Source organism: Ananas comosus, linkage group 22, assembly GCF_001540865.1.
Source record: "Ananas comosus cultivar F153 linkage group 22, ASM154086v1, whole genome shotgun sequence".
NCBI lineage: Eukaryota > Viridiplantae > Streptophyta > Magnoliopsida > Poales > Bromeliaceae > Ananas > Ananas comosus.
This window is the reverse complement of record NC_033642.1, coordinates 1033224-1042654: the sequence shown is the minus strand read 5'-3', so window position 1 is coordinate 1042654 and position 9431 is coordinate 1033224.

Genomic DNA, 9431 nt, shown 5'->3' with positions numbered 1-9431 from the left:
TATGCTTTTTTTGTTAATGCAAATCAAGGCCAATAAAATTAAAGATATGCTTGATGATAATTATTGTGGAGTGGTATTACATTTTAAAAATTGTGATGCATCAAGAAAAAGTAGGATATTTTTTAAAAAATGGGACAGTTATAAAGTGTCGCTGAAATTTAAAAAAAAGTGTTGTTAGAATATTATTTTGCATCACTTTTATGTGCTGCTAAAAGCTTAAATAAGTGTCGGTATATTAGTAGCACTTTTTTTAAGTTATACCGACACTCTTAAAAAGTGTCACTATATACCTAGCGACGCCACATATAGCAACACTTTTTAAAAGTGTCGGTAATTTAGCTAGCAGCACTTTTTCTGACCGATACCGACACTTAAAAGTGTCGCTATATACCGTTTTTGTTGTAGTGCTTGGATCTTTGATGATCAAACCCTTGACGGCGATATGAAGGTCGGAATCGTGAAAGGAGATCGGCACCTTTTTCCACCTTGTTTAATTCACAAGCTTGAAAAGGTGGGGGGCATTTGTTGAAGCATAAAAAAAAAAAAAAACAACAAAAAGTTGTGTGCCCCCCACCATATATGAACTTGGACTTTGACCACCAAACTTTGAAACCAGGATAACATTCTAAGATTGGTGAACTCTTTTTTGGGACATAGTTTTAATGAATTCGAAAGAACCAAAGAGATTGTCCTGAAATATCCTACATTTTATGGTTCAAAAGGACAAAAGAGATTACCCTAAATATCAATTCACTTAAAGTATATGATGAAAAATGAAATCAATTAAGTTAGAGCTGAAGGAGCGAAAGACATCTTATTCAAGAAATATAAGACATATTTGCGAAATAAATACTCACTGTGCCTTAGATTAGGTATATGACGTGAAGAATATCAGTTAGTCAATCGAAGACAGCACTAACATCTGCCATAATTCAATTCAAGTAAAAAGTACTACGAATAAAACTGCACTACCACATGAAAAAAACAATATAGATAACTGCTGTAAGAAATCAGATCTTGTGTTGCTATTTTAGCCAAAATGACAAATAGGAATATAAGAATTCAAATCGATACGCATCGACCCAGAAATTCTGTAGTCAAAGTCAAACTGAAATTGCGGCATAAGGAGGCTTCATAGAGAGAATGTATGAAAAGATGAAAGAAATTTCAGCACCATATTAAGTAAAAGAAAATTCAGCACGATATTAATGAAAAGAAAATTTCAGCACCATATTTAAGTTTAAGGGACAAAAGATTGTTTTACAAATCGATCACTTCATGATAGCTTCTGAGATGCGGTTGAGCAAGAAATCGCCTGCTTGATAGTTGCCCGTAGATTAAAGCATTTCTGGCGTCAGGTCGGTTAGTTTCTAGAATGTCGGCGACTTTGTCGATCTGCAGTGAAGTTTTCCAGCTGCTATTAAGTGAGAAAGTTCCCTGGCAGAATAAAAAGTTAGATCAGATACTAACCCGTATAGTTTATTCCCACTATAACGAAGTCCTCCATTAATCTACCATATTAAAATAAGCATCACGCATTTCTGTCATTAGAGTTCGCCGACAGGTTCCCAACTCAAAAATTTACATCATATAATAAATCCTATATTCAAAAACATCTGTAACATACCATGATGTATCAACAATCATTGCAACAACTGGTATCCAATTAAGAGTAGAGAAGTGCCTACAGAATTAAGCTTAATGTGCTATCTAGCTTTACAATGATCCAAAACATCGTTGTATGTCTTACTACAATATTGTATATGACAACATGATTAAGCTTAAAATCATCATATAAATACTTAATGAAATCATTTAGTCCTTATTTTTTTAGATCAATATTCCAAACTTCATGCACTTTGACGACAACAAAAAAATCATACTGATTATTGAAGAATCTCACAGTAATAATATCAGCCTATCACTTTGATTGGTAATCTTGAATGAAAGTATAGATCAGATACTTAAAAAGTAATTGAACTAATAATGTTAAACATAAGAGTATGGATCTCTTGAACTTACCAGCTCAGTTGTCCACACATGCCATCAGACCATTCAAAGGAATGGCATTTGATGGATCCCAAGAACTGATATTCGGTCATCCGCGAGAGAAGACCGTTGACCAAAATAGGCATTCCTTGTGAAGAACAAATTTCACGTGCGACGTCTTTAGAGGAACTACGATATGGCAGGGTTAGGCTAAACATTGTTATTGAATAGAATGTGTATCTCAAGCACAGAAAAGAAAAGAGTCATCCTATAGCTTACTTCCTATTAGAGTCGAAGCGTCTGCAGCGTCCTCATCAGCCTGCATTCATTCAATAATTCAGACAACATGTAGTTCCACAAATAGACCCCTTGTCAAAAAGAGCTTTTGAGGAACGAAGAAAGAATGGCTAAGAACAGAGAGTAGCAATTCTCACGTTTCTCACACCATAAAGCTAACGTCGTAACAGAAATGGAGAAGCAAAGATGAAACTAGTTACTGATATAAATCTCTACAGCAGCTCTAGAACAGAGATAAAGATCCACAAATAAGGCCACTTAATTACCAGTTTAATGACCAGAAAATATGTCCCTAATTATTAGATGGGAAAAGATAACTCAATGGATGTTTAAGAAAACGCAATCAAACAGTGATGTCCAACGTAATAATAATGTAATTAAAATTACATCCGTCAATCATCGAACTTGATGTAAACACTACTAGATTTAAATGAAGCTGAATCATATAATATAAATAACGGCAACTGAACTAGCCGACCCATCCACTACCAATCCACACTAGAGATATTAACCCATTAACGCTGAGTTTGATGAAGTGACCAATTAAATGAAATTTCGAGTCCAATGACTCAATTGCAACGATCAAAGTCTAATCCTTAAACAATTTCACCACAGTTCAGTAACCAGATAGTGCAATTTCCCCAACTAAGTTATATGAATTGGCTTTAAGATGAAGCGGGCAGAGTGAGCATAAAAACTAGTTGAGAATTTCAGGTTCTCTAGTTAAAAAATATAGTCATTTACTAGTAGAGTAGCAAAATCTTCAAAGGCCTTGAAGTGGAAGCTAATTTGATTTCTAAAACCCAATACCTTATCCTATTGAATGATTGTTTTCTCTACAGGATCTTGGTTCGACCCAGGAAAAGATAGAATGTTTACTTCTTATGCCTTTGAACAGAAATAAATTTCTGATTACTAAGTGAAATGACGTTGCTTGAAGAACGAAACAAATTGATGGAAGCACAAGTTGAAAAAATGTGTTTTCTTTCAACTCTGCTTCCATCAATTATAGATTTTGCTGTTCAACATCTATAGATTTTTTTTTTCTTAAAGAGGCTTTGGACATAGATAGGGCACTTGCAGCAAAAGTGTCCCAAAAAATAATAATAAATTAAATTGATCAGAGTAACAAATTAAAGAAAAGAACAAAATTAAATGTTCTTTTCTTTAATCAATTAAGATTAAAGAAAGAATAAAGCTGAAGATAAGAAAAAATGAGAAATAAAAGAGCCTTAATAATTGGATTGTGACAACCAGCCGAAAGGAGAAAGGAATACACCTCAATGAAATTCTTAAACAAAAAGTTCACAGCTTGTGACAGAAATACTAATTAGGCAATCCAAAGGTCATTGCATTCAATGTCATACAACCAGTTTAGTCATACCATGCTAATGGTTGTTACTATTGCCAGATATTACTTATCCAAATTAAATGATGATAATGACGCCTCTAAATCAATGTACATGTCAAAGTGATCATAGCCATCGTATCTAACACACGGCTTTATTATTAAAGCGACGTAATTATAAAGTCATAGGTTCTAAAAAAGATTGCAAGGATCCTGAAATGTTACCAAGACATGCATAATGCGTCTACGTTAAGTCGTAATCAACATTATTGTTAATAGCGATTAATACCAACATATAATAATCTAATAATGAAGGAATTAATAATAAATCTGATCTCTTATTGTTGATCCCATAGGGCCTAATTTCTTAAATAGACTAAATTTCTTAAATACATGTTAGTAATTAACACATGCAATTTGGGGGTCTTATAATATGTCTAGATAGAGCTTCATTCTACTATGATCTCTTATTTCCAGATAACATGCTTTCTATTTGACAAGATTCAAATAAATTATAGAGAGGCATAACTTCAGTTTTATCATATCAAGAAGCCATTATGTACTATACCAAATGAGATGCATGAATACAAATGATAGTTGCTTGGTTTTTTAAAAAGTTTCTGTGGCTTTGGTCTAAAGGTTGTGAGGTGTGATAGGAAGCCTTCTTTGGGCCTAACAAATTTTTGATGAGAGAATGAAACACTTTTAAAAAAATATTTTTTTATTATGGTTTGGGCTTTGTAGATTTCTTTTTTCCTTCTGAGGATTTGGACATAATGGTACATAATGGGACACTTGGACAAACAGTGTCCAAAAAATGTATCCCTATAACCATTATTTTACGGTATACACTCCATTTGGACCGAGAGAAAAGTAAAGAAAGGTTAAATATAAAAATATTTGAACATCATTCTTTTAACTATTTAAATTTTAAAATAACGGTTGTTTCATATATTTAATATGGTATCAGAATACAAGTACTGAGTTTGAGTCATGGCCAGACTCCTAACATTACTAATTTTCTCCCATTAATTCGAGTCATGTTATAGTGTAAGAAAAAGTCTCGACCCAGAGAGGGAGTGTTAAATATAAAAATATGTAAACAACGTTTCCTATCGGTTTACTCCTTGAAAATAACACCATTCTAATAAAAAAGAGACGCAATTCAATGGATGATAGGATTAAATATAAGATTGATTAATACATGAGATGAGGCTGAAGTGATTCATCTTTTCTCTAATTGTAAATTTACAATCTAGACAAAAAAGGAGCTAATTTCCAGAGTTTATATGTAAATTTATGAATTAACAACGTTTATCTTTAAGAGTTTAAACTAGAAAAAGAAGTGTATTTATATTTTTATATTTATATTTTTTTTTTCAGTTCTCTGACTCGATAATTTTTGATAGTCTCATGACTGGGCAATGAATTAAACGCTTAACAGATGTATCAAATGTTATTTTACTTAAGAACTGTCGTTTATTATTCTTGTTGATTAAAATACTAATGTTTAAGGTTAGGTCTAGTCTAGTTAGGTTTCATCGCAAATGGGGACAACATAATATTATGTTTTGGGGATAATATATATATAATGTACACACACCAACTATATGGTTTGTGTGTATTTAGTAATAGTTATATATTTTGATTTTGTTATAATTACAAGTTACCTAATGAGATTTTAGTTGCTGTTTTTTAAGTTTTGCATAGTAGGTCATTTTGATTTAATGTGTTATTATGCTAAATACTAGTTAGATTGAGACATTGGAAGTGTCGAAAATCAAGTCTAAAAATTTTGATTAAGTAACTTATCTTTCAATTGTTTGATCTAAATCACGATCCAATGATATTTTAAATATCAAAATTTGAATGTGTCGTTATCTTTACAAATTTTAATTAGTTTACTTCATATAAAGTAATAATTAGCTTAATTGTAAAGTTAAAAATATCGTTAACTGAGTACTCAAATCAAATAAATTGAAAGATTGGGTGATAAAATCAAAGCTTTGAAAGGTTGGATAGTTTGATTTAAAATAATTCATCGTTTAAGATAACGTTTTATAATTTTTGCCTATTTAATATTTCAGTTAGGTTTATTTTTAAAATGACTTTGCTAATTATATACTCCTCATTATTGTTCAAAATTTCAAATTAAAATCCCGTTCTAAACTCCAAATCCCACTAGTAACTACTGTTTCACAAAAATTTAAATGCATTCCAAGTTAAAATACCTCTTCTATACCCTAATACATCCATTAATTCCTATGGTTATGTATATTTAAGAAATTTAGAAATTAATAAGAGCATTTTTAGCCTACAAAAAATAATATATTATTTTATAAATTATAAAAATATATTAATATTAACTTTTTCTTTAAAATGAGGAAGTTGCAACATGCTACCCATTTTTCTCAAGCCTTTCTCTCTCTGAGCATCGTGGTAGTGGGTACTAGAATATTGCAAACACTTTTGACTCAAATTTGATTAACAAAACATAATCCAAAAAAAGAAAAAAAGAAACTTTATATTAATACTATATATATATCTATATAATTAGTGTTGAATCTGGCTACATAATAGCAAAAATCTATTGTGCTACCAGTTTTTTAGCCAGTGATCAACTCTTTTCATTATTCTAACCATTGATAATCTTACACAGTGTGACACTCAACCCTAGCGGTACCACATCAACTCCTAACCGCTAATATCAGTCCGACCCTATCTAATTTTCATACAAGGTTACAACTGATAGTCAAGAAAGGACGTTTTAACTATAATAGTATTTCCCGCTAATTCTACTATATATATTATATAATATATATAGTGCGGGCTGAGATGGCTAGGAAGCACGGAGGCTCGTGCTTCCTTATTTTCGATGTTCGAGCACTTCCGAATCGAGACATGCTCGTTAGACTGTGATCTAGAATATTTGAAGGTATCTAGCAAAAAAAATTTGCGATTTTTCGATATCATTTGCTCTAGTGATCCGAAGTGGCTTCAAAATAACGGCTGAAAATTAAAAATCTTACAAAATAGTGATGATTACTGAACATTAAAATTTTAGATCAAAAGTTATGATTCTTATTTATAAGGTATACAATAATTTTCTATCAAATTCATGTGATTTCGAATATTTTCTACACTGTTAAACTTGCAACCGGCTCACCACAGCCATTAAATATTGCTTTTGAGCTCCTTCGATCATAAGCAAACTATATCCGCAAAATCACAAATTTATCTTTTAGCTACTCAAATACTCTAATCAACTCTAAAGAGCAGATCGTCCTTTGAAAGTCCGAAATCGAAAACAACTTAAAGCACGGAGAGCTGCTCCATGCTTCCATAAGCCATACCCAGGCACCAGCCCTACTCTCTCTCTCTGCCTCATCTACTCTCGTCTCTCCTCTCTCACTATATATATCATAGCCAGTCTCCTATAACTATCTATACTACCCGTGAGCCTTCGGTATACTGATATGTCTTCAGTTTTCGATCTTAGGGTGTTCAAAACAACGATTCATACACGTAAAACTGATCTACTAGGTATTTAAAGTTTATTAGAAATAAATTTATATTTCTTTCGACATAGTTTTTACTTTATAATTTATAATCCATTTCAAATTGTCAATTCTATGCATACATGACGAGTTTGGAGTTTTAAGGGTCGGTATTAGCAGAGCTCTTAATTTCTTCAATTTGATAGATACTTTAAACGATCTTAGGATTAAGGTAAATTGATGATCTTGAATTAAAAGTCTTTGCTCAAATTTTAAAGATTAATTCAATTTTGCACCGGTCTATTTGACATAATTTATTTACTAGTAGAACGATGTCGAAAAAAACTAAAATTTTATTCTACAGAAGCTTCATATACCGCTAAATCATATTTAAACAGTTGGACGTAACTTTTGAACTACCCTAAGAATTTCAAAAACAACTATAATATCGAGCTCCGTACTATAGAAGTATAAGTAGCGCTAATTCTAAATATATAATTATATTATCAATTATATTATATACTAGAGCTAGGCTTCTATGCTTTACGAAGTACGGATGCTCCGTGGCTTGTAAGTTGTTTTTCGATGATGGGACTTTCAATTCGGTGGGAATCGTCTCCGTTAAAATATGATCTACGCTATTGGAACTATCTAAAACCAAATATTTTTTCATAATTTTTTGACTTATGTTTGCCTAAGGACTACGAGTAGCCTAAAAACTGAACGGCTGAAAATAAAATCTCATAAAAACAGTGATAAAAGACATCACATTTCAAATCGGAAGTATTGTTTTTAATCTTAATTTAAACGTAAATTTTCTATAAAATTCATATAGATTTTTTGGAAACTTGGCTACCCAGTTGAATATTTAACAACGTGGCACATCGGCCCGTTAAAATAGCTTTTTGAGACCCTGTGATCGCCTTGGTATGATGGCTGAACAATTGTAAATTTGATTTCTAGATTAGTCAATAGCATAGAATTATGCTAACGGAAGCCGATCGCGAAGTTCGATGTTTCTATTAATCGAAAACAATACAAACTACGGAAGGCTCCGACTTTCCGAAAGCACGGCAAAGACGTACTCTCTTTCTGCGTCTCGTCTCATCTCTCTCTCTCTTCTCTATATATAATATATACTATATAGTATATAATAGAATAGGCTACTATGAACTCTTACGAGTATAAGAGCACATCGTACTCATAAGTGTTTTCTATGCTGGAGTTTTTGAATCGACGATTAACTCCGTTACAACTATATCTACCTTTATTTAAAAACTTCTAAAAACAAATTTCATAATTTTTCGAAATCATAATAAATTCCATCAACGGCCTAAAAGTGAAGGGTCAAAATTGAAGCGACATAAAATGGATTGATCGAACCTTCAATTATAAGATCGGTAGTTTATTGACCTTTATCTAGATAGTAAATAGAATTTTCTATCAAAATTCAACCGATTTTGATTTTTTTAACACGGTTAAACATAGCAGTATTCCATACCGACCGTAAAATTATTATTTTGTGACATTTTGATCGTAAGGTAAATGATATCGAAAAATATGAAATTTAATTTTAAAATCTTAAATTTTCAGATAATGTTTAAATGATATGATCTCGATTTTGAAGCTATACTCATCGAAAAACACTTTAAGGAGTACGAGGTGATCGTATTCATAAGAATATAGTAGACTGGACTCTCCTCTCTCTCTATCTCTCTATCAGGCTTTGAAAGATATATGCATTGTTCTTACGGCCAATTAAATTTTAATATCATTACTCTACACAAATTAAAATATTTTTACAATGTCCTGTATTTAGACTTTTGAGATTTTATGTTTTAAAAATTTTTTTTTTTAATTTGTTATTAAATCAGTTTGGTTTCGATTCGACGTTTGCAAATCAATTGTATCCCGACCCATTGACATCCCTGCCTCATGATTGGTTTGACTCATTGTTTCACTTCGAAGATAAAATTTTATATTTAGATAGATTTTCCGAATGAACGGCAAAATCAGGTTGAAACTATTTTTCTTTCGCTTGTTTGTTTGTATAGTTTAAACATTACCGACAATTTTACTATTTATTGTGACAGAAATAACAACGTAAAGGCCGCCTCAAAAATCTATTAATATTTTATTAATCTTCGTTTTTTCTTTTCCTCCGTATTGCTTCGGCGGAGAATGCCAATCAAAGCCAATTAATATATTTTTCGAAATTCTAATTTAACCAAAATAAAGTAATAATGGACCAAACAACAACAAAGCAGGCATTTTTGAAAACTTTGCCCTTTCACTTCTCT